At 37.1% G+C, this 27273-nt stretch overlaps 1 protein-coding gene across 1 annotated transcript in view; it reads right to left on the bottom strand.

Moving 5' to 3' along the window:
- The window catches only part of NCOA2 (nuclear receptor coactivator 2), a 187225-nt gene that overhangs the window by 157157 nt on the left and 2795 nt on the right, over positions 1-27273 (bottom strand). The window contains exon 2 of the mRNA XM_080338682.1: positions 20275-20354. The gene's annotated coding sequence lies outside the window, so the exon portion shown is untranslated. The remainder of the gene's footprint in view (positions 1-20274; positions 20355-27273) is intronic.

The raw sequence follows: 27273 nt of genomic DNA, 5'->3' as shown, positions 1-27273 counted from the left end.
TATGACAATTTATTTATTTACTTGGTTGTTTGAATCCCGAGAGGCTGGACTTTTAACTTCTTCTATTGACCAAATCCCGAGGTATACAGAAAGTACATAAACACTTAATTCACATAATTATGTTGAAACAATGCCACACATGTTGTCCATACTAAAACAAACACAGAAATTTATGATTATTGAAGTCACCATTTGAGCTCTTGATTTAGGAGATTTGAGACCAGAAGCCTTAGAATATACTTGTGCATGAAAAATGCACAAGTACGTCTCAATTTAGAATTTCCTGGATCTTACTGATGTAAACAGTGCAGCAGAAATTTATGTACTTTTTGGAGACTGCAATGTTTTAAAATAAAATATGTCCTTAAAGGATGGTTATAAAAATATCTATCATAGTATCTGTAGTCAAATACACAAATTATTATATTTACAATTGAACTAACATGTCATAACAGTTTGTTTGCCAAAAACATTTGTCACTTGAGTAGAATAAACAAGTATCTTAAGTTTCTAAAGCCTTCTGCAATTGAAATTCTCATTTTATTGCCCTTCCACATGCACATGCTTTTGTTCATTTACCTCTATGACTATGCTATATGAAAATGCACATAAATTCTGCATTTGGTAAAGGGAGATGAGAAAATATTTTTCATAAAACTAAAATTCTGAATTGTGTCCAAATGTATGCAGATAACATTGGATTTGTAATGCCAGCACAAATTAGGTCCTATTCATTTTTATGGTTTCTGTTACCAAAGGTAAAACAAAGAATGAGAGCGCTCCATTTGTTTTCTTAAATGCAGAAAACCAAAAAGTATCAGAGGTACAACTCAAAGTGGTGCTCATTTGAAAGCTGAGGAAAAATGTTTCTGAAAAAGAAGTATTAACATTTCAAACCATTATTTGAAAGCTCTTAAGGGAGAAGTGGAGAGAGGGAAGGACAGGATTACAGCAACGATACTACACACAAACACAGAGAGCCTTGTAAAGTACAGTGGAGCAAAACAAGTGTGTGGGTGGGACATTATGTAAAAGGAAATACATAAATGAGTCAACTATTATATTTATTGTTTTAAAAATACCCATGAAATTTTGTTCCATCATGTTCAGCGGACTTTACTGGATTCCCTCACCATCTTATTACTGCAACCATGGGTCTTTTTCCCACCATTTTTCACCTTCTCCAGAATCAAATCTCATTTGGAAGAAAAGCATAAACTTGTTAGGGCAAACGCCATGGTACTCAGTTTCTGTTCCTTTCCACATTCTTTCCCACTGCAGGGAAGCAGGTGGCACTGCTGCAACTGCAGGCTGTTCAGATTAGCAGCACTCAGATTTTTCTAAAAGACAGTTCATTAAAAACCACTAACTTACCAAAACCAGTTCCTCTGCAAGAAAATTCCAGTTTTAGGACAGTCCTGTCGTAAGAAGATTCAGGATGAACTTCTGAATGAGGATAAGCATGCCACTCCAAGACAACCCACTTGAACAGCCCTGCTTCTTACTACAGATACTTAAAATCTTTACTTGAATCAGAACAGTTGGAAATTTTACAACTCAAGTCCCTGTCACCACAGTAAAACGCCATAACATTACCTATTCATTATTTCAGATTCTCTCATTTGTCCACATAGTCTGTGAAAAACTTCTGAAACCATAATCTCATCCTCAGATATAACTAGCATATATCAGATATCTCCCTATTTTTGAGAAAAGGAAAATAAACATCTGGCTTAGTCCTACCCTGCTTAACTTCTGACACTTGTTAAAGCCTTAAACTGTGTTTCTTACCCTTCACTCCCATCTCCTAAGATACTCTCATGAAAAGGGGCTGACAGCTGGTGTGAATATACAGCAGGAGCTATGGGACCATGGAAGGATTCCATTATGTTTAGGTCCTCCTTGGGAGACGATTCTCAGATGTGTTAGGAAACCAAGTGGCACAAGGGCCCAACCCAAGAGACAGCTCAAGCTTCAAGTAGCACTGGTTTGTCAAGGATTCGGAGACCGCCATAAAATAATATGTATCATCAGAATCTAGCTACGTCAGTGCAAAAATTTAAATTATACACTTGATTATGGCTAACAGGACCCTGTCTACTCCTTAAAGTAGCATCACAAGAGTTTCTCAAGGGCCACCATAAGGCAATAAAAGGAAAAATACAGCATCGAGCTCCTCAGGTGGTCCAAAGCTTCTCTATGAAAATAAGATGCTTTCAACTAATTTTTCTAAAAGCCTGGTCAGAACTTTTTAGGTCATCTTTTCAGTAAGCTTTTACTTTCTGCACAGCAATTTAAATTACAAGTACATTTTGTGGTAAAATTTTAATCTACTAAAATCTACTAAAATGTAAGTGTGCATAAAAGACAATTAAGCTTCATGTGCAAAAAGTATTAAAGCTGCCAATATAAAGTGTACACATGAAAAATTAAGGCTATAAAATCTATAATGAAAGACATCTGGCACAAATGTCAGTCTTCACATGCTTGTTTTCTCAGCTGTCAAATCATGGTAATATACGATGCTAAAAGGCACACTGACAGCAACACTCCTGGTATTTTAAAGAACAATCATAAAATACATGCAGCTATGGAGCAAGCCCAGAGGAGCGCTATGAAGACGATCAGAGGGCTGAAACATCTCTCCTATGAAGACAGGCTGAGAGAGTTGGGGTTGTTCAGCCTGGAGAAGGCTCCAGTGAGACCTTGTAGCCGCCTTCCAGTACTTAAAGGGGATCTACAAGAAAGCTGGAGAGGGACTTTTTACAAGGGCATGTAGTGACATGACAAGGGGTAATGGCTTTAACCTGAAAGAAGGAAGATTTATATTAGATACAAGGAACAAATTCTTCACCATGAGGGTGGTCAGGCACTGGAATAGGCTGCCCAGAGAAGTTGTGGATACCTCATCCCCAGAAGGGTTCAAGGTCAGGCTGGATGGGGCTTTGAGCAACCTGGTCTAGTGGAAGGTGTCCCTGCCCATGGCAGGCGGGTTGGAACTAGATGATCTTTAAGGTACGTTCTAACCCAAGTTGTTCGATGAATCTATAAGAAAATACCTGCATTGCTACCAAAATAACCAAATAGGGTTAGTGGTCTTCAGTAAATTATTAATGCTTAATGCTTCTGACTCTAAAGTGGAAGTCTGTACAGGACAAGTCTCAAATTATTTCTTTCCCACACAAACCTTTTTGGAAAAGTTACTTGGAGTTCTGAGCAATTACACATGCCATCCTTTATAGAGTTATTGTAGGTAAGTACTGTTCCTATGCAGCAAATAACGTAGGGTTGAGAAACGCTATTAATTATATACTCACCTTTGTGAATAAAAAAGCCTTTTAAAAATATATGTAAGAGGATAAAAAATTCTTCACAATAATTCCCTGTTTGATTTCATCTCAAAAAGAGATTTATTTTGGTATGTTTTACTGATTTAAAACCCCAATATTTTTCCTCCATATAAAACACAAGTTCCAGATAAACTTTGTATTTCTGTATATGAAGAACTACAAAACAAACAAAACCTTCAGGATGTGGTCCCATTATGATCCTCCTACGGTCCACCCAGACCAACAAGCAGTTATAAGGAAAACAAAAATATCTCATTAATACAAGTTTTGAATATAATACCTTGCTTTACAAAATCATGATTGAGCAGTAATACCATAGGACAAAAAAGATGATGCTACATACCTGAAGAGTTTATATAGCATTATAGTCATCATCTCCTGGAAACTGAGGGAGCACTAGTAATAAGAGTTAGTCATAAAGACTGCAGCCTAGTTTCCTGTTAAATATATAATCATGCTGCAACAAAAACACATTACTTTTAAATAACCATTCCTTAAAAAGCATCCCTGCATTTTTTCTGCTGTAGTCAGGAAGCTAATTCAGGCTTGCATTTATGCACATACCAGGCACATTGTGCTATTTTACTTTTAATGCTGAGAAAGGTGAATGAAGAAAGTTTTCACTAGAAAGTAAGTTTCTTTAAAGTTTGATTGTTTTGTTTCATTTTTCCTCTGTGAAGTTAATTTCTGCCTTGATGTTATGGAGTTGAAAAGTTTTAGCCTTTCTTACACTGACTGTGCAGTGAGAAAGGGAGGGAAGACAGGTGAGATGAGAGGGATGAAACCAAGACTCCTGGATTCTAGAGAGACTGCAGCGGGCACTGGACTTGGTGAGTCCCAGGGGGAGCTGACAAGTGATGGGCTTTTCTGGGGAAATCCCAGTACAAAAATTTTAAGAGGTGTCATTTTGCAAGATAAACTGAAACAAAGCCAACCAACCACTGAAGTGAGGGATGCAATCATGCTGAAGAACCTCTGTCCAGGGCAAGTAAGAAGACATTGCATTTTCCAGTTTTCCTGAAGTACAGCTGCCCTCACCAGGGTCATAAGACCTGACCAAGGGCACCTTCCACCTCACAGAAATCTCTGATAAACATTAAGCTGGCCAGTAACAGCTTGAATTTGTGACACTTGTCTATACCATGTTACCATTCAGATACATTTTTCCTCAGCCTTTTTATTGAGTAACATTTAAAATCAACTAATACATAAATCTCACTGCTTTCACTCATCCAAACAGGAACTAGGCACACAAGAAAAAGTTCTCACAGTGGTTTATGTCTACAACCACTTGTGCTAAAAGACATACACGTACATATATATACACATATATATCTCTCCACCTCACTCTTCTCAGTTTTCGTTTTCAACAAGACTATTAAAATGAAGCTTTACATATGAGCAGTAGCTCAGTGAAATAGCACTGCCATTTCAAATGCTTTCTGTATAATATCAAATACTGCCAAGATACTTAATCAGATTGATTATCTGAAGCTGAAACAACTCACAGCACTGACAGACAAAATCATTATGTCAGATGTGGGGAAGGACAAATGAAGGCCTGCACTGCCCCACTGCCAAAGAACACTCTATATTTTCCTCCTGCCTCCACCTTGAAAAATCAATGGAGATTTATATATAAAAAAAAAAATAATGGTTGTTAAGACATGGCGCTATGGCTAACCCACAGATGAAAAGTAAGACTACAACTATCACAATAACTTTAGGTGAATGAAACCATCTGCAATCTGCATGCTCAACCTGAATTTTTCAGTGTATAGAAAGCTTTTCACACTTTTATTTAAAGAAAGGGAGTTCTAAATTTTAATCACCCAGATATATCTCAGAAGATTATATTAATATCAAACATGACTTCCATCAGTAGATTTTGAAGCACATGAAACAGCATCTTGATATAACATACGTTCTGATTTTTAACACTGAAGTCAAACCTCACAATTCTTCTGCATCAAAAAATGTTTCAATCTCCAGCTGACAAGCAGAAAGAGAAAGGTGCATGGAAATTTAGTCTGACAAACACGCCAACACCTCTGCACTTGACCGACTTTGTGCCCTCAGCCATCCATAATTTTGCTCTCCCATGATGATTTTCTGATGCTGAACCAGGGTTGTCAACAGGTAAGGTCCTTTTTTTCACTAACAGGATTGCAGTCATCTACCTGATCACATATTTTCTTGCAACCTGTGGAAGCATAGTTTCATTGGGGCAAAGGAAGGAAATAGCAAACACACACACACACACACTACCCCTCAAAGGCACATAAACATGTTTTGTCTCAGTCATGATCATGAGTTTCATTTCCTTTAGAAACCAGACTAAAAATGAGGAGGGTATGGAAGACACACAACTACACAGCCATCTGGTTCATTTCTCACATCTTTTTCTCTCTCTCCCCTACCCACTTCCTCAGTCATTTTTTGTCAGTCTTCCCTCTTACATTGTACCGATCATCAAAGAGAAGCCTGGGAAAAAATTTGGCATCCATGTAATTCTTGTAAAAACACCAGGAAGTGTAATCCTCTCAAAACAAGGATCCTAGGGAACTAGGGAAGCAGTATTTTGGCTTTTTACCAACCATTTTGCAGTAGAGGTAATTAGTAAGTTACATACCACTGTAAGCAACACCAGCACAAACCCAGCTTCCCCCACCACTTGCTCTCTCTTCTAATGATGCCAAGATCCTGACAGGCTTACTTAGCATGGTTATTGTTTCCAATTTCAACCCCTTATACCTAATTAAGTCTCAGCTCTAGATGATCTATCTTAAACAGCCAAATAAACCAAAAATACTCCAGCCTCATTACTTCACCTTTTTTTAACACTTCACGATAGCATCAGAAAGACTTCAGGAGGATTTTGTTTGTGTTGAATGGCTAAGGTTTTAAATTAATTACACAGAATAACATACGTTTCAGTAACAGTAAGTATTCCAATCCCAGTCAGTCTTTTCATATTGAGAGAATTCTATATAACAGGACCAAAAGTCTATGTCAGAAGTCATATTTAAAAAAAAATTAAAAAGGAAATATGACTAATCAGTTGTGTTTCATGCATATTAGGTACAGTCTTCCATCACCTGACAAACTGGAAGGGCTGACCCTCTTTCTCTTGTACAAATACCTATTGCCTTTCCGTATTGAAAAGTGTCAAACATTTGCAACTGCTTTAAGTTTTATATAATACATAATTACACATGCATGCGCACACATACACACACACCACCACACCATTCCCCCCCTCCCCATGGAATTCCAAGATTTCCATTCAAATGCAGAAAGTAGAGCTGAAAAGATTGGGACAGTGATCAGCATTTCAATACTCCTTTCAAGAATCAACAGGAAATGATAACTAATGAAAAATTCCAAATATTATTAATACAGGAAAATATGTCCAGCTTTGACAACCAACGCAGTCATGGAATAAATACTTCCATCTTCAGTAGCTGCTAAAACAAACACTTTTTTACAAGCTTTGACAGAGAACAGAATTCATTTCCCCTTTACAGCTGCACTGCTTCAAAGTCAGTTAAACATCAATGTGACAGCCTTACTTGCAAGAGCTCAGACATTTACTATATTATCTTAGCCGGACACGAGCAGAAAGCAGAGACTGTGAAGGCAGAGAAGTAGAGGGGGGAGAGAGGGAAATCAAGGTTGTTTTTCTTAAACACCTTATGAAGTGTTCCTCTTAGTTGTTGCCAGAGAGTTATTTTTCTTGTTCATTTATTCTGTATTTAAAAACCCAGCTAATACAAACACGGTACAGATCTGAAGGCAAAAAGTTCACTATCATAGAGCTTATTTACACAGAGGCTACTGGGTTACCAGCTTCTCATTCTGCAATACAGTGTGCTTCTACAAAAGGAACTCAGTTGACTGAGCTGTTAGCAATGCTTACAAATTAGACTCTCTTATTTGCAACTAGTCATCACTCTATTGATTTTCTCATTAATATCTAGAAGATACACAGTTTAGGTTCTTAGACTATTTTCTGTCACCAACTTTCCTGTACAACCCCCACCACAAGACAATCATGAAGCTTAATACGTATTAATTTCGCACAGGGCAAAAAGCACGATAGTAAGTATTTAATGGTAAGCAGAAATGAATATTGGCCAGATGTCAAACCAACCCTAACAATGTGTACAGGCAACTAAATTGAGTGTCTTGAACAAAAAATAGACACCAGATAACTATAGCAGCCATTTACAAAAAGCGGTCAAGAGTATTTCCTGAGATTCTGTAGCAAGCTGCCTGCTCACATGATGAAGGCTCTGCCATCTTCCAGATGTTTAATTGCATTAAAGAAAACTAAAAATACTTCAATCCATACTCTTACTACAAGTTTCCCATGGAAGCAGTTTTTGTTGCCATTGGAGGAAACAATGTGAAAACAAAGAGAAAATGTCTTATGCATTACTTTCCAAAATACAACCCAAACTACTAGCAGATGATTTGCTGAGTGACAACTTCCATGGCAAAGAATCCCCCAAAAATATGACTTAAAAAAAGATTCCTTACAATACTGAAGTTTTCCATTAGGACCTGGAACATATTTATCACTTTTCTATGCATGCTAAGCAAGCTTGAAATAAAAAAATCTATATCTCTTTCTTTATTCTTTGTGGGTATTGTCTATAAATACAGAAGAGAAGACGTATCTGAAATACAGCCTAAACCACCAATCTACTAATAAACAAACAATAAACAAATAAATAAAAATAGTAGCTAGTAAAAACAAAATGTTGTCACATTAAACAGTCTGTGTAAATTATGTCATAAAGTGCTAGCCTTTTTTTCTTATTTGAACTCTACCTTTGGGGCAAGTTGAAATTCTAAAAAAAAGTCTGATGATTTGTGGCCATATCATTTGGTGAAACACATAAGTTTATATCCAGGAAATCTCCAGATCCCAGCTAATAAGAGTTTGAGCCACCTTTCACCTTCTGAAGGGTCACAACAGGGTTAAAGGAAAGACAAATATGATGCATTTAATCTACCAATAATAAAGTCTCTCTTCTTCACGCTCGATAGCAGCCCCAATCTGAAGATTTCTATTTCATAATAATACTTCGTATTTGGGGTTACTTGTCTGGAAGTTGTCTGTGTGAACTCCCACACACCCCCACTACAGCTGGAGTCAGAAAAGGCACTTCGGTTTGTATTTCCCCTCTAGGAAAAAGAAGAGAAGCAAATTAAGCATTCCCTACAAGAGCTTTTTTACTTTTGCAGCTTGAATCCACCCTTTTTCCAAACAGCTCAGACAAGCTCCAAGCACGCTCCAGAACTCGGGGTGAGCTGGCCTGCGCCTCTGCCCGCCATGGGGAGATGCTGTGTTTTGTTTTAAGCATTTACTTGTTAAAAATCTTAGTTTGGAGGCCTGGGGAGGGCTTTTTGTGCTCTGCTGCTGTACACTCCTTACTCCAGCACCCCTATTTTTAGTAACCAGAAAACGAGTAGCTATAGGACCTCTCCTATCACCAGAAAGCTATCTTGAAGTAGCCAGGCAGCCCAGCTCGGGCATGCTAGCAGTTCTAATAGAGCCTTGCAGGCCCGGCCCTGCTGGCCCCTGTGACAACCAGCACCCAGTTACGTGCACTTCAACGCAGTAGACAGAAATCTTTTTGTAAACAAACCTCTGATGGAAACATTGTAAAATAAATCTGCCTATTTCCTATTTTTATGACCCTTATTGTGTTATGTTATTTACATCTGTCAGCTCCTAGAAAGCATGGAAAAAACTTTCATATCCTAAAAAGTTGCCCTCCCCTGTATGTGTACAAAACTGATGACTCTTGTGGTTTTACCCAGTATTTTATTCCAAAATCGCAAGTCCTCAGACCTGGTCAAAACTTATATTTCCATAGCTATCATCAACTTCAAAAACATGTCAATATACAAATTAAAAATTGATTACAAATTCATATACATGGAACTGTATAGGAGTAAATATACTTGTGTTCAAAAAAAAAAAAGCGCAAAATAAAATTCTCGGAAGCAACAGTAAGTAGATTATGTTAAAAACTCAATTCAAACAGTGTATAGCCATGGTTATTCAAATCTTAGGTGAAATACAAGCATGTGGTATGTGACATATTGGCACCAGAAAGCTCTGCAGGCCAGGGCTACGCTTGGAGCAGCGCTGGAGCTGAGCCCACAACTCATTTCAAAACCCATGTCAAAGAGTCTTGTGAAATTTCTCAGTATATGCAATGCACACTGCACAGCTTGTCTCCATTCAGTACTCCTGAAGAGACACTAAGTGCCATTAAAATGATATATTATGCTAAGCTTTTCATTGAATTAATTTATACTCTATGACATCACAAACTATAGATGTTTAAAAATTTAATTTAATATGTAAGATTGGGAAATATGTAACTTGCTAAAAATATGACTAGGTATGTTATATGACTTCTAAAGGTGAACCGCAGCTGAAAAAATTGTAACAGCAGTATGCACAGAATATTCAATATAAAATAGAGTGCAAAGTAAAACGCTGAATTCATTTTTAACTGAAATCCTGCCTTCCCCTCCCCTCCCAAATTCAAGTTACTAATTAACTGCCGAATACTTCCTTTATGTAGGATACAACATTTGAGTACTTGTATTTCGATACTTTGCAAATTAATTTTAAAGGTTTTGGCAGGACAAACATTACATGCATAAACTTGCAAAATATTCAAGCTGCTTCTTTGTCTACTTATAAAAAGCAGAACTTCTCCCTTCAGTTCCACAGTCACATGAATGCCATTTAATAATCAATTTTATTATGAAAAAAATATTATTCTTGTTGGGGCACAAAACATTTATGCAAATAAAAGAAACACAAAAGAAAAACTTCTCCATGCATAAATAACATTGAAGACAAAAGATATACCAAAATCCTAAGTCCATCTTCCCTCAGGTAAAGACAACATTTTCCCCTTATCCCTCAGGTATATCAATCTCCAATTATATAGTTGATAGTAATTTAAAAAAAGGCAACTTTCAAGCTCAAGGTACATCTTAAAAATAAATCCCATTCATATAATCCCTTAGACACCAGGTGACAATCCTAATTTAAAACAACAAATTCTCCCATGTGGCTCCATGATAAGGTGATAGCTAGCACCTCTAGTAATTTAAAGACATCCCATTTTCCTTGAGGTTAACCCGATAGCAAATCAAATAATCCCACAGAGGATTCAGAGCAGGCTCAACCCATTACTGAAATGTTAAATTAGAATTTCAAACAGTAACTCCACAGTCACCCTTCACAGAGATAATTTTTAATTGTTCCTCTGTCAAATGTGAAGTCAATACTCAATGTTTTATCTTACAGCATAGTAGACAAAAATACTGCTAAATCAAAACAATCTAGGTTGATTGTTTAATAAAATAGCAAAAAGCCATTACTTCAACATTTTAGTAGGTAAGTACTCTCTGGCATTTTTTACAATTTCAGTATTAAATCACGACATAGGTAGACAGAAGCAGGCATTTGATTTACATTTGAGGAAATGAAATACATAAACATCTGTTTATTTTCCCTACACAACCCACAAACACCAACGAATCTGAATTCTGCATACGGAGATAATTATGAAGGTTAACCCCATTTTACAGCTAAGAAAGTGAGGGCCTTGCAGCTCTAGTGACTTGTTTAGTCCAGCTCTGGCAAATCTGGCACTCAAGTGTAAGCTCCCAGTTTTCCCGCACAAGGACAAGCTCCATCGCTGTTGCTACCCATGTAAAATCATTCCCGTAGGCATAATTACAGAGACATTTCCATCACATGTAGGGGCATGTAAGCCCCCAGATTCTACAAATGGTTCCTGTCACCATAACTAAATTATTTGTTGATTAAACAAAAAGAAAAAAGTTGTCCAAGGTAACAATATGTTCAATTTTTGCAACTGACCCTCAGCCAGCCTGAATAAATAGTTTTAACTGCCTGTTCAGCACAACACAAGAACAGCAAAAGCTTGGCACAGCAAGAGCCACAGAGCCCAGCACCAGCACAGTTTAAGAGAGGCTGGTATTACCCAGTACCCTGAACAAAGCAATAGGACAGAACTAAAAACTGATATTACAATTGCAGTACTAATTACAACCTAGAAACAAACATACACACACAGGAAAGAAAAACACTCTCAATTATTAAAATATTAAATGAAAAATTCTCACGTCGTTGCAGGTATGCGCAGAAAACCATGTTGCTTTAATTTATTCTGCTCCTCAAGACATTGTCTGTGTAAGAAAATAGCAGTTCATCTTATAGACTTCCTTCCCTGCCAGTGGTAACCAAAATCAGCTAAAAAACAGTAAAACACAGTGTTGTCTTTATATTCAGCTAATGCAAGTGAGAAATATTTTCAATTAGCAGAAGAAGGTTTGACCCAATATTGGATTTTACATTTTCACCTTTTCTGTATTGCTAGTTAGCTCAATCTTTCTGCAAGAAACCCTCCTACTTCCCTTCCCAGAATCTCGTCTCTCTAAAAAAGTCCCTCCTCCCCCTAGGAAATTCTGAGGGTAGACTCACCATCTTCCCTTCTCAGCTTCTGCAATACAACTTGAATAAAAAATATTTACACAAGCATAACAGAACAGAGTACAGCTCATTATGAAAAAGTTACCGCTACGCTTATACAATGATATTTCCACAAAATGAGAACAGTAAGAACAGTCCCCAAATCACGAGAACAGAAAGAAAAGTTATAGCATATGACCCTTCCTACTGTAACACTAAATAGTTTTAAAACACCAGTGGTTTGAAATGTTTAAGGGTTTGTTTCCACCTTTGCCAGACACAGTATATACTGTTCACATTTTTACTTTTCATTTGTTCTGGGAGATCTAAATACGTCTCATTTTGATCCTTTTAGGTTTTCAAGAATTCATCAGTTTTACACAGTAAAACACATCACACTGACCTTATCAAAGAATTTGGAAAAAACGACGGCATACACAGTGGCAACCATGTGAAACTTTAATTTGTATTATACCTTTGAAGTCAAATGTATCCATTTAATTATGGACAATGATACCTCTGATAGGAGGAACAGAGCTGTGCCTATAATAGATTTTTCGTTTCAGCCACTGAACTGGGAAAAAAACAAAAAAACAAAAATGTATTTTAAAACTGTTTCAAGTTGTGCAAATATTCAGTTCACCATGAAAAATGCCCTTGTTTCAGACAGCCTACCCTACTTTGACATGAAGTAAGCTATCTCAAAGCATTAAGAGCATCCACAAGGGGATTTAATTGCTAAATATATCTGTGAATGTATACCTTATAGCTTCCTTTGCAGTACCTTGTCTGAGAAGACAACCTTATGAGTAGCATATAAATAAATTAAATCTATAAAAGTGAGCAAGTGAAGAAACTACTGTCCTTTACTGTAGGGCACACACAATAGATAGAGTGCTCACTGCCCCTGTAGGAAAATCAGTTATCCAACAAAGTATTTACACACCAATAAAAAAAAGCAGAGTTCTTTCAGGAGCAGCAAAGCTCTGCTCAAAAACATTGAGCAGCCCAGAGACAGCAGCAATCTCCTAAGAAGCAGGAGACCCAAATTCAAACCTCTGCTCTAAATCAGGAACACCATGATTTCCTCCTCCATCTCACTGTGCACTCGCATCCTGGTGTTCAGAAGGATGCGGCACACGGCAATCTGTCCTGCTGTTTCCCCTCTCTGTGGCAAAGACGGGCATCTCCCTATTTCCAGGCATGCCAGTGCCCCTGTGGGTACAGGAAAAGGCTCCCCAGCCCTTGCAGTCACCCCAGGTGAAGCAGGAGATGCTCTTTGCCACAGCTGTAAACCACTGGCGACCTGCCTGCCCCCAGTGTAGTGGAGGCCAGGCGCAGCAGATCGAACTGCAGCTCCTGGGGAGTGAGATGGGGCACCAGGCAGCAGAGTCACATCTGCCCCATCACAAGATGTCCCTCTGCCTTCTACCCAGCAAAAGCCCTCGCCTCACACACCCACAGCAGCTCCCTGCTCAGAGTCATACCCCACAGCGAGGGCATCTCCCCACAGCTTATTTACCACTCCCTTTCTATGAATCTGGCCTAACAATTCAAAACTTTTAAATTTCAGAATTTCCTATGTGAGCCATTCCAGCATTTCTGATCAAAAGGGAATTTTCCTCCTTCCTCAATGAAGCTACTTAGGAAATTCAAACCAACTTGTTGATAGCCTCAAGCTAGCCAAAAATACATTTTCAGCAAGTAATTCCCCCTCAAAATACACATATACGCACAAATACGTCCAACTCTCATCGCAGAGTCTCACAACTGTGGATCAAGCTGTCCTGACCCAAAGCATCACATCTCCTATGTTGCTGCCTGAGGGCTCTGACTGACAGCAAAGGTGGAGGAGAATGGACCATCCCAAAGCTTTATCAGACTGTACCAGAAGACCATGACACATAAAACACTTCTCCTGGAAGCTGGGGGTGGAAGGAAATAGCTCATAAATGGAGAGATGAAACGAATAAGAGGAAGACCAAGTAGGAGGCAACTTTGACAACTACTGTTACTGGAAACAAGTTCAGCAGCAGCAGGCTGATACTTTTTGTTTTCTTTTAAGAAGTGCCCACAGTATCTAAAACAGGACCAGAACACCATATGCATGGTTCCATACTGATATTCAAAAATAAATGCCTACTATTGTGAATCAGATGTGCTATACACACAGTATATTTGACACTAATCAATAAAAGCAGAAAATTAATAAACAAATCTATTTAACCCTTTAGAAGTTAAACCCTTTAGCCTGTAGTATACAGTAGGGGTTGCAGTGTGATAGTGGTAGAATAATATATGATATTTCATATAAAATGGCCTAATGTGGGGTGGTTTGGGTTTTTTTGCTTCTGTGGATTTGTGTCAAGTATGCTTTAAGTTCGGTATAATATTATATAACAGACTCACGTGTTGATTCCTCAAAGATTCCAGTGTTGATCGGGAGCTCGGAACTTGGATAATGACAAAAAGAGCGAGCTCATGAGGAAGGAAAGACTAAAATCACAGTCAGGAACAAGGAATATTTTAAACATCAGTAGTCATGCACCAAGCTTCGTGTACCATCAGCCACACATAAACCCTGCTCAACTGCAGGATACATTATGTAACTTTCAGAAAGTAACTCCAGACAGAAAGAGTTTTACATGAGTCTGTTCAGCAGGACTCAGCAATAAAAACATGGTTAACCAGGATTTGTGAAGAGAAGCCAAGGAAAAAACCACAACTGAAAACTGAAAGGCCATAAAAATTAACCCAAGTGAAATTTCAGATGTGTTGGCCACCTACTTTTAGAAAAATGTAGATGGTTTTATCCCATTTTAAAATACTGCTAAACTGTGGCACCACACAGTAGAGTTTCAAGCTTACAACCTGAACAAAGACACACAGAAGGCATTGCACTCTTTATAGCTGTAAAACAGGTACCTGGAGACTGAAGGACAAAGGCATCCAACATAAAAAGGGATGTTGAATTCCATGTGTTAGTTGTAAGGATGATGATTCAACATTTAAGTAAGAATATCCAAATATAAGCAAGTGAAAACATGCTGAAAAACCATGAATGGAAGCATTTTAACTCCCTCTGACACTACTATAGTTTCTCTCAAGGATGAACTGATTTGTAATACCTACAATACCCACTATAAATTCTAATTCTAATTCTGTTCTCAATTCTAAATTTAAATATTCCTAGATTGCCTGTTGCTGTCATTTGGAAAGATACAGAGTGTGCTGTATACAGAACACAGTAGTTTATTGAACTGAGGTTACTGAAGGAACAAAACCACTGATAATGGAAAAAGGGAAGAATCAGGACCACAAAAACAGAGATGTCAGAACAGAAGAGAGCACATTCTTCATTTATCATGGCCACTGTTCTAAATAATGTTCACCAATGAATTTACACTCTGACAGATAATGTGTACACAGGAGTGTCAGTACCCCTTTTTGTTTGTGGCAAGATGACTAAAAGATGATTTTGTAAAACATTTTGAATAGTTACAGCCCTTCATAATGATAACTGCAAAACTCACTGATATTTCCAAATATTTTAATAATACTTCTTAACATCTGTAACTCATCTAAGACCATTTTTCTACATCCCAAGTTTATTTCAAAAAGAAAACCTGTAATTTCTTGCCAGTCCAGTTATATAAAGGTAAATTAATCAGATGGAAACATACTGTGCCACACTTTACATTAATCAGCTGCAAATTCACTTACTATTCTATTCACATAAGTCTTCTGAGCCTAACATCCCAGCATTGTGACAATATGAAAATTCACCCACTTTAATGTACAGAGATATCCATGGACCTCAAATTATTGTACTATAATGCTGTCAAATAAACAGACTACTGGAATTCAATTTCCGGAAAGCCAAGGCAAAATGTAGCTGCCTTAATCTGAAATACCAGTGTCATTTTCAGGCCCTGTATTTAATTAATACTATTTACTGTCAAGAGCCAAGCCAGGTAAATATTTCACTCTTCCGATTCAGGGACTAAAGGCAGGCCCAGAGGAAAATCTGCCCAAGTAAATGCATCTCATCTTCTTTGATGATGCAAGTGCTCAATTGTCCTGTTCTTGACCCCTCTAGAATTCCCAGGCTCCAATACTGGTGGTACAATGCCATCAATCTATATTGAAAATATATATTGATTTTCCACGGATGATAATGACAGCTATTTCTTCTGCAAATGCATATATACTATACCTTTCCCCATATAAAAAGCTTCCTATCAAGCTAAGAAATGAAAAACTCTTAGCAAAGCCCATTGCTAAGTCAAAACCAATATTTAAGAAGTGAATAAAACCAAGTTAGCAATCTCATTTCCTAAATATTTTTTATTTATCTCACTGAAACTGAAGTGTTAAAAATACTCTTCCAGGATATAGCTACATACAGAAGGCAAGTTCCAATCAATTGAATTACAGTGTTTCCAACAGTCCTGGGTATATATGAAGTCCGATTCCACCAATTCTGTAAAGTTCACTGAAAGAGCACTCCACTAAAATCCAGTCACAGTAATTAATGAGGTTTACATATTTTAGAATGGTTTACTCTATAATGAATTTGAACATTGTGGCCTCAAAACTATGAAAGTACTTTAAAACTGCTTTCATTATTAAGAAACATAGTTCTGCTAGTTGCAAGCATGATGAGTTTTCCCGATACAATACTCTCAATTTTCATCAGTTTTAAAGGAAATGCAATATATTACATTTGCGTCAATTTCAGCTTTTCTACAAAATAAAAATCAAAGATCTCCATAATCTCCCATTTTCAATTTTAGGGAAAAAAAACCAACCCTGTGGGGTGCAATTTCATAAATCTTAATAGATGTTCATTTCTCAACACTTCCATTCTCATTGTACCACCCACACAGAACTTCACTCTCAGATTAGGAGTATCATTTTAACACTGATTGCTTTAAATCCACTATAATCAAGCATCCACTTTTTCAGGCATCTTTATAGGCAATTCATGTTAACTAATGTTGCTACTGAACAGGACTGACTAAAAACAGAAAAATCTGATTTTATTTCATACAAAACACAACTCCCCAGTTTCGAGGTCGAGGAATGGGAATACATTCCCTTTATTGATCACAAACCAATGCAACATAGGTTGAATATCCCTCACAGATCCCTCTGCAAATGAGAAGACCCGATTCCATGAAGATTATCTATACCTGTGATAAGTATCTGTATTTTATTTCAGTTGTTTCAGAAATGCAGCTCCTCGGGGAATTAAGGTGCTCTGAACTTACTCCAGAGCTCTAGGTAGGAACCAGCCCAGCCCAGCTTTGCATGCTGATAGGAATAAGCTCTCTCTCATTCAGATTTGGTACTTGGAACCTTCAGTAGGTTCCTCACTTGAATCCTTAAACTAATCCTGAAGGCTCTTAGAACTCAGTCCAATGTAAGGCACTCTATTTTCAGTATTGCACTTTGTTTTCTGACAGCATTCCCTTCACACACACATGCAATAGGAGGACACAGTCAAAAATGAGACATCTGTCAGAATTTTCTTCATCTACTACTGCTGTAAACAACAATAAGGAGTACTATAACTCAGAAGGAAAAGACACACAAATATTTTCTATCTATCATGCTTGACACTAACTACAACACAAATGCCAATGCAATCACTACAAAGTTAGATTGAAACAGACTCTCCAGATTGAGAGTGACAGAAAACTGAGATTTCTCTAATCTATGTTCTTTTTGCTGAGAAATGTTCCTTACAAAGCAAGCCATTTCATGGAAAAAGGAGAAAGAGAAAAAAAAATGCTTTTTGCCTGGAAACTTTTACACTAGGAACTAAAGTTCGTATTTTTTATCTGAGTTTTTTAAAGGCTAAACTTCTCACCATCCTAATTGCACAGGTTCTTGGTGGGACACAGCAGCTACCTCCCACCACCCCAACTAACAACATTCCAAGAGAGCAGCAACAAATTCTGTCATTAATGTCATTTCATACCAGTTCATATACATATATTCTAAAGCCATTTAACCAGTCAAGATTCACACTCTTAGCCATTATATCATATAAAAATAGATCCAACAAGTATTTAGCAGAAGTGTCACCTTCCAAAAAGCTTAATACAGTGCTAGACAGGCTGAATGTGCACGATTTCAGTCACAGTGGTGGTGCAGTCTCAAAACACACAGTCAAACTCAACATCTGTTCCACAAGCAGCTCCCATCAAAAGCCGTGACCAGGATTTCTTAAATGAAATTCCAATCAATACATCCTTCAGGCACCAGTATAATTCCAGATGGGTGTACTGGTTAAAACAAACAGCTACAGCTCTCTGATTTTGTGACGGAGGTGAACATCTGAGTATGTCTAAGACAGGACTGAAATCCTGGACATTCAGAAATCAATGGAAGAATTCCTAAGGATTCAAAGGAATAAAAATTTGAAATTATTCCTTGTGTTACACAATTTACTTTTGCTGAACTGTCTGTCACTTGAACACATGGATAACTAACCACTTCAGAGCAAAAGGATACTTTGAGTGGAGGATTGCCTCTCTACTTCATCCTTGCCCTCTAAACCCTTTCATTACATCCATTTTTTACAGTGGTATTTTACTCACTGTCATCACCATAAACTTCATACACAAATATTTATCTACTTGCTCTTATTAAAGGTTTTGAACTTTTCAAACACAGCAATTATGTTTTACTCAGTATCTGTACACGTATCATATTGCGTTCTGGCATGTTGAAAACCAAATTTATAATTTTGGTGCAGAATGCAGCAATACTAAACAAAAGAGAGGGATTTTTTTTTTAGCCCACATATATTAGGGAAAAAAACCAAACAAAAACAAAACAAAAAAAAAAAGCCACCACACAACTAACTATAAGCAAATTGTTTTTTATTTGAATATTTACCTTTTTCAGTCTTTACCTACTGCCTTCCTTTTTTAATGGAAAATTACAATGCAGACAACTGCAAACAAACATGCTATCAGCTTGACAACAAAATTTCAAGTTCTCTTTCGAGAATTTTGGTGGTGACATTTTTCTCTTTTTTTTTTTTTTTTTTTATTCTACATATCTAACTCGTTCTGTGTCCTTTTCACTAGAAAAAAAATAGATTCTTACTATTTCCTTTTGAGAAGACCTTCACGTGCACATTATGATCATTATGCAGCCCAGATAAATAGTGTAAATAAATAATAAGTAATATAGTGTAAGTAATAAGTGTAAATAAGTAATAACATCTATGTGGCTGAGCATTTTCAAGTTAACATAATACACAAACAAACTAATAAATAGTATTATAAATGTCACTGAATGCAATGAACTACAAATTATTTTATCAGAACAGTCCAGGGAAAAAGCAGAAAAAACAGAAGCACTGGAAAGTTTCTTAATCTGCTTTCATTCACAGATTCTAGAAAATTCAATTAATTTATGAAAAACATTATTAGTTTGCAAAAATTGCTCAACATAATTAACAAGAGGAAATGATACTTGATGTGGACATTCATAATTTTACTCATAAACAGTCAGTATTTTATAAAGTTATCCCCTAAACAACTGAAAACCTTTTCAGCAGGCTCATTTCCCACCTCTATATTTAGTGTGCGAACCTCAAAAATACATATTTCTGACCTTAATAAGTCACTCTATGTGTTAAAAGACATTTATTCATGAGTACCCTGAAAAGGTTCTCACATAAAATCTCAAATGCATATTTGTAAAAGATTTATACCAAGTGAGTCTACTGATATATTAAACATACCTAAAATAAAAACATGGCATTTATATTCTACTTTCTTTCACTGCACTACCAAGCTATTACTAGTCTGTGTTTAAACAATCCGCAGGGGTCCCTTTTTCTAAATCTCAGCAGTATTATCCCTTCTTATGAGCGGAGTTAAACAGGCACAGCACTGCCCGATGGAGTCATCAGACAGTAATTCTTGAGCAACAAGCAGTTTAAGTCATCAGTGTCATTATACCAATTTCAACCCTCAATTTAAGTAATTTATTAGTGCAGATAGGTGGATGAAAAAGCTTGTATTATTTCATACTCAACCTTTGCCATAAGACAGACCATAATCAGCACATTTGAAAAATGCCAATTCTGTAGTTAAGTATAAAATATCAAACAAACTTAATGAGGAAGAACATCACATGTTGATCCCTTCAGCCTTTCTCAGCAGAGTCCCATCTCTGGTCCTGGCACTAAAGCAAGGTCTCTGCTCCATAACCAGCCTGGGCACTATTTTTTAAAGTCTCTAAAACCAAGGCTTCTGCTGTATCCACACAATCAGTTTAAGACATCTCACATCAAACTCCCCAGTGAAGAAGATAAAACTGTAACACAGTCCAATTAAACGCAATAGGATATAGACAACTCACCAAGACTCAGTGAGGCAGGCAATGATTTCTAGGGGCTGTGCGTGCAGGGGGCCTCACGACTCAGATACTTCTCAGGCATACTAGGAACAAAATTGAGAGAAAAATGTTAGTCTTTTTTTGGAGACAGGCATAGGAAAACTAAAATACAACACTTAGCACACCGCAGTTTTAAGCAAAACACAAGGAGGGAAACATAAACTTTGCAGAGCATTATCTGTTTTTTCCAGACATAACTACAACCCCCTTCCAGTTGCACAATCACTCCAGGCACACGACTTCCTCTCTACCTCTGCTGCCTACTGCAAATTCACAGTGATAGCAACTAAGATGTTTACATTAACTTACATGGTAGGTACACAGCCTTTATTTTCACAAAAGAATCTGTGGGAACTCTGTGAAAGGGGTTGGTTCCTTTTTTGGTTGACTCCTTGGCTGGTTGACTTTATAACACACAAGTTTCAAATCTCTAAAAAGGAGAAATTAGTGTTCTTTTAAAATGTCTTTCAACCATTATTTAGAGTTGCACATACAGAAGCATGTTTCTTCTCCGAATCTCCACTTCAAATACTCCTGGCCCGAGTGACAATTATCAGTGGACACATAAACAGAAATTTCTTCATTAGTATAGTCCTTAAGACTCCAGAAAAGCAGATGACGTACATCACACAGCAATATGCAGTTCTTCAGGGAAGAGGAGCATGTCACTACCCACATAAATATTATACCTGCACTCCTGTTTGTAGGTCAAACAGTACTTTATGTCAAATGTACCCAAGCAAGCTACCAAAGAAGAGCTTTCTACTTACTTATTCTGACAAACAAAAAGGCAGAACATAAAGAAAATGAAAGATACACCGCAAGAGTCATCAACAGAAAAAAGCACACTAATTATGCCTCAAGAGAAATGGAATTTAGAAACAACTTCTTTCTTAAGTAAAACACTACTAGACTTTTTTGGCGATTTTGTGAGATTTACAGTGTCTGTTATGCACTTGCAGTTCAGAGAGACACACCAAAGAGAAGCCGCTGTCTCACCCGCAGATGCAGCCCCGGCCCGCAGTGGGGAGACCTCTTCCACGGGGGAACAGTGACAATGAGAGTGCCCATGCAGACAATAGTATTTCCCACTCATCTCCAGTCTTTCAGCTCCCATATGCCAGTGAATGAGAATTACTATTCTGCTACCGTTTTGTTTCTTGATAACTAGCATGGCTGCTCACTGGTATTTTCCTATCATTGATTTATTTTTGGGTCTCTCCTCTTGATCTACATGGCCTCCAGCACTGCAGCTTCAAGAGCCGGCACACAGGTAACGTGGCTCCTGACCATTACACTGGGGCCCAGGGGGCTCAGTGTAGCAACAGTGGAAATGACAAGTTTTGCCAATTCCCATTTGTTCTATTCATAAAACACTTAACAATATACTGACTGAAAAGCCAAGACAATACATGATAGTTTCGCAGTAGAAGCACTACCTTTGAAATATTATGAATGAGATCTTTCTTCCCAAGTAAATCTTGAATTATGCACCAACTAGCAATAAACTCACATACCCAACAGATGTATAATCTGGTATATTCCAGATTTAGTCCTCTATTTAAACTAGACTGTCAGTGAAGTAATGAACGATTAAATTAGTCCTCTGCCTTCCCTTCTCAAGCCGTTTCTGAAGCTTGAAACCAAAGAAAGCCAACACTGCAGCAAAAGGCAATGCTAGTAACCTATTCCCATGCAAATTCCCACAAGAATCGAGAGGTTCTTGGGATGCCCCTCAAATCTCAAGAGAAACCACTCTTGCATAAAGTCAGCTTTCACAGCAACATAATGCTGTTAATGGTGCTGCTCAAGGGCCTGTAAATAGGCCCTGCACAAAGGCCTACGTGAAAAACGGGTCTCTCCCTCAAACAGTACACAATTATCAGCATTAGTTACAATATGAGACAACACCATAGCCACCATTCTCCACACTTGCTGTTTTCCAACATCGTCATTCAATCCCCCATCTCCCAAAGGGTAAAAGAAAACCTTTTAAAGGTCAACGTAATAACTAAACACAAGTGACACGGCCCAGAGTAACACACAGTTCTCTGACTTCAGAATGCTTTAGTCTTTCCATTCATGCAGAGCCAACTATTTGTTTTCCAGTGCAAATGGACACCTATATTCCAGGTACCTAAAATGCGATACCTCCTCACCCCACAAAAACTCTAAGTTGTGAACAAAACACAAAATATCAACTCCACAGCTTAGCTAGAAGTGAGTGAATGACCACCACTGTCAGACGTACTTCGAAGAGACCATCATTTACAGTGTGCAAGCTTAGTGAACATGTTTTTCAGCTACATACAGTCTTCAGGTTCCCTCATTCTTACACAAAGAAGATGTCACAAATCATCTCACCATCGTGCAGTTAATACTATTTTCATACAGAACTGTGGCATGAAAACAGTTTGAGGCCTCGTTAAAAATTCAATAACTTTATATCAAAGTGAGCCATGATTCTAAAAAAATACAGCAAAAGCAGCAGAAGTACGTATGCACTGCAAATGCCAACGCAAATCGCCGAGCAATTTAAAATAAAAAAATAATTTTTAAAAAAGCCTTAAACTATGTTATTAGAGCTACATTTTATAGCCAGTAAAGTATCAACAGGTTGACTTTTGTTTTTAAGATAAAGGCAACAAGTATTCTGGCCATACTGAAAGAAAACAGTATGTTTCTGGTTGTAAGTTTTTATTTCAGAAAAAAAGTATGAAGATTTAGACTTGAAGATGAGCTTTTCTCCTTGCAAATATAATTGAAATAGGCTAAAATAAATAATGTATTTATCTGTATATATTCATAATCTTCCTCCACAAATAATCTATTTTAGGAAAATGATAGAAAAGGAGGAGGTCATTGCTCATATCTCTGGAAACCAAAGTTCAAACTTATGTAAGGGTAGCAAGTAAAATTAGTTGACGATAACTGCATTTACTTCTGGAAGTAACACAAGTGGCTGGTCAGCAAGTCCTAACATTAGTTTTGAAACTATAAAGAATAAGGAGTGAAGAACTACCTTGTGAGCTCAAAGCATGGTGGGAAAAGTCTACCTCCAGTGTAGACTGGGTGATATTTGAACTCTCACATGCACAAGTATTAAAACATACAACCTCAGGGTTTGGGTTTCTTTGTAGTGTTTTGTTGTTTGTTGTTTTGTGTGTGTGTGGTTTTTGTTTGTTTTAGATTTTATTCTGTCACACAGACATATGATGAATTTCTAAGTACATAAAAATACCTGTAATAAAAGTGGCAGTACATACACCATCAAATTTATTCATAGGCAGACTTTCCTACATCCTAATAAAGTTCTTTTTCAAATGCAATTTAGTACCTCCTACATAATCTGTGAGGCACAAATAGGTGACATACTGCATTGTTTTTAATTGGAGTGATTTTCTTCAAAATCCATAGGCAAGGCTCATTAGAGATCAATATTGACAGCAATGAAAAACTAAACCCACTCACACACAGATGAATTACAACATGGGCAGAGTAAGAATAAAATTCCATAGTAATTCTGACCTAACAAGTCAAATGTTATTTTACTTTCCATGCCTATTCTTCAGTCTCAGACTTTTCCACTGAGGCAGCCAATAAAGCAGCAAATTGTGATATGCCCACTATAAATCCTACCAGAGAACAACAATACATCTTACATAGCTCACTAAAAAAAGCATCAAAAGAGTCACTGCTGCATCAGATATTTGTTGTTGCTATGTCCAAGGATTGCCCCCCAGCAGCTCATGTGATCCATGCTACCTAAGATTTATGGATAAATCAACACATTCAGTAGATATTTTAATTAATTTCTCACCTATACTCTCTGACTTCTCATTAATACATTAATGGTTTCCATATAGTGTGGGGTATTTTAGCAAAATATAAGTTATCCTTTCCAAACAGCAATAACTTCTTGAAGTTTAAAAACAAACGGAAAAGTGTAATTAGGATTTTTACAAAGGACATTGTATCTTAACTGCAAAAAGCAAATGCACGTTACAAAGAGGCTTCTGAATACTGAAGTAATGGCAGGACAGTCACAGAAAGAGTGAGATTTACTATCAGTTATAACTGCTAAAATGAGGGCAAAGCAAGAATCATATCTGCCAGTAACTGTATTAATGGGAGATTGTTATGGAAGCCATTTAAGGAAATGCAAGACTTGGAATGGTATAATATGCAGCTGCAGAAGAAAAAAATGTCTGTATTGTTAATAAGTCATTGTACAGCTTCAGACATTTAAATTAATGAACTAATTTCAAACTTCAAAATGCCAAGCACCTCAGTGACCATACACTTTCCATAGGAGTTATGTGTATTTCCATAGAACTCTTAGGGAAAATTTACATCAGTCTGTAACTTGAATAATGTGCAATTTCCATAGAACAAGACTGAAAAATCATAAACAGTAACATAAACACAATGCAGTAAATCCACCACATTCAAGATCTCTTTTTCAAGCTACTTATCAACTCAAAAATAATTGTATAAATTCAGAAGTATTACAAATGCTCAGGAGAGGAAATGCTATGCTAGGTCATAGGTAAATGCAAGACTGAATAAAAGAAAATTAAATTATTCCACTCAGTTTTTTAATCATGTAAATACTATTTCTGAATACTCACAATACGGAAAAAATAGCTTTATTTACAAACACTGCTTTAAAACAATCCCTATGTGGTGGTTTGTTTTGTTTCGTTTTTGTTGTTTGTGGGGGTTTTTTTGTTTTAATTCTGTATCCTAAATTGATTAAACTATACAAGCTGGCATTTTTCATGTCACATTTCTGCTTCGTATGTTTTGAAAAGGCTAAGCTACTGAATCATTAAAAAAAAAAAAAGGGAGTGTTTGCATAATGTAAATACTGCTGACAAACTAACTATAGAACTGGTAAGATATCTTAGTAATATGTAGCCACTGATGTAATATTACAAATTACTCTTACTACTCAAAGTTGCCATTTCACCAATATGTATATCTATTCAAAAATATATTCCAACACAGAGCAGGAATCCTGGCAACTGTATTTATTCCCTGAAATGTTAAAATATTATCAAAATATTATTTATAGTAAATATGTGACATATATGTTATCTAAGCTTGATTATCCTGACTGGTAAAAGCCAAAGAATACTTCTGTAAGGTTTAAATTCCCAAGAGAAGAGGAGCTCGGATCCCGTCTGCAAGCACACAATGGAATCACAGCTGACGATGCACATCTTTTTCTGGATGTCTCCATATGCTCAGGAGGGTTTTTTCTCCCCCCCTCACCCTCCCTGTTTCTTCCTCTCTGCCTCCCTTGCTCCCAGCATTACATTGAAGAATTTGACATTATCTGCCACCAGGAGTACGAGAATGTTTTAACAACTAATTTAAAAAAAAAACAAACAAACAAACAAAAAAAAACCAAAAAAACAAAACAAAAACAAAAACAAAAACAACCCCAAGTACTGCAGTGAACTTCACCTCATTTAACAATAAAAATAAGAGATCTTGCCAGAGCAGCTGCCTGTAACTAAATTAAATAATAGCAGAAAAACATGAATGAAGGGATGCTGTAATGTGCCTTCCATAAAGTAAACAATGTTACTCTGTTCTTAGTTTAAAATGTTGTGTCACACAGAAGAGCATATACTGTAACAACACATCTGACCTCTGACCTCCAAAGCCAAACACAGAAATAAATGAATACTCAGCATTTTAATGCCTATAATACTGCAGAAATGTGTTGAATCTGTTAAATACTTTACACCTATTTGTATACAAACTGCCTTGTTTAGATATGTCAACCATAGCAAACATACAGAAAATGAACACGGCAAGAACAGTTTTATTTTAGTGTTCCCTTCCTCCAACGCACAATCTACGAGCACTCGCCAGACAAAGAGAGTTACATTTATATATGAATTCGGTACCAGTCTTTAGTTCGGCTTTTTCTTTCAAATGAACTGACAGCATCCTCCACGCTCAGACCTCGTGAGCCTCTGCCATTTCTGCAATTCTGGTGTCAGGTGCTAAAGAAACTCCAGCTGAGCGCAGAAGCCCAGATTTTGCCAGCGAGGCAGTGACACCGGCAACAAAGGCAAGGAGCAGAAGACAGTGGGCATTGCAGCAGCAGCTGGCTCGCTCGCTGACTTTGTTCTTCCTGCTGCAAAACCTGAGCTCCCTGCAGATGGGCCAGCTCTGACTGGGTTTGTTTCAGGACAGAGGGAAAAGTTGGCAATGTCAACATTACAGCCTGCTTACGAGCCTCTTTCGACAGAGCCTTTCAACCTTATAATGAGCAAGCTACATCCTAAATGATTATAAAAACAAAAACATTACTCTTAATTAACTTTTACTTCAGAGCTTCTGTTTAATGCAATACATCACATGCAAGTAAATCCTCAGTATTTTGTAATTTTTCCACCACAATCTTTGACTCTTTTCTCTCCCAAATAGCACAGCTCCAGTTTAAAAACTTAAATTGAACTGTCTTATTCCAAAAGTGTAATTCCTGATAGCAGTAAAGCATTCCTTCCTCATATGTCTCAAGTTTCAAATTTAGCACTGACACCACCAGAACGCACAACAAGGAACACAAGGAGATTTACACATTCAGTGAAGAAGTGTCTTCAGGCATTGCAGAGATACTGCATGTCATATGTGGATCCTTTCCCTAGTAAAGACCAGAAGCTTGAGAAAAAACAAAGTTGAGAAATCTTCAGTTTTTATACAAAATAAGAGTATGGTGGCTGAAAAAATGAGATGATGACACCACCTTTGTCAGGCATTTATTGCATAATGCTCACCAATCAAGATGTATTAAAAATTACATGATTCTTCAAATACTTGCATGATCAACCTTTTCAAAGTTGTTCTTAATATTTCTCAAGGTTGAGTATATGCAAAGTATTTTGTTCAAAATTGTAAACGACCAAGACTGGCTATGAACATTAAACTTACCACAGCACTTCT

The sequence above is a fragment of the Nesoenas mayeri genome, assembly GCF_963082525.1.
Source record: "Nesoenas mayeri genome assembly, chromosome: 2".
NCBI classification, from domain to species: domain Eukaryota; kingdom Metazoa; phylum Chordata; class Aves; order Columbiformes; family Columbidae; genus Nesoenas; species Nesoenas mayeri.
This window is presented reverse-complemented; position numbering and strand designations above follow the sequence as displayed.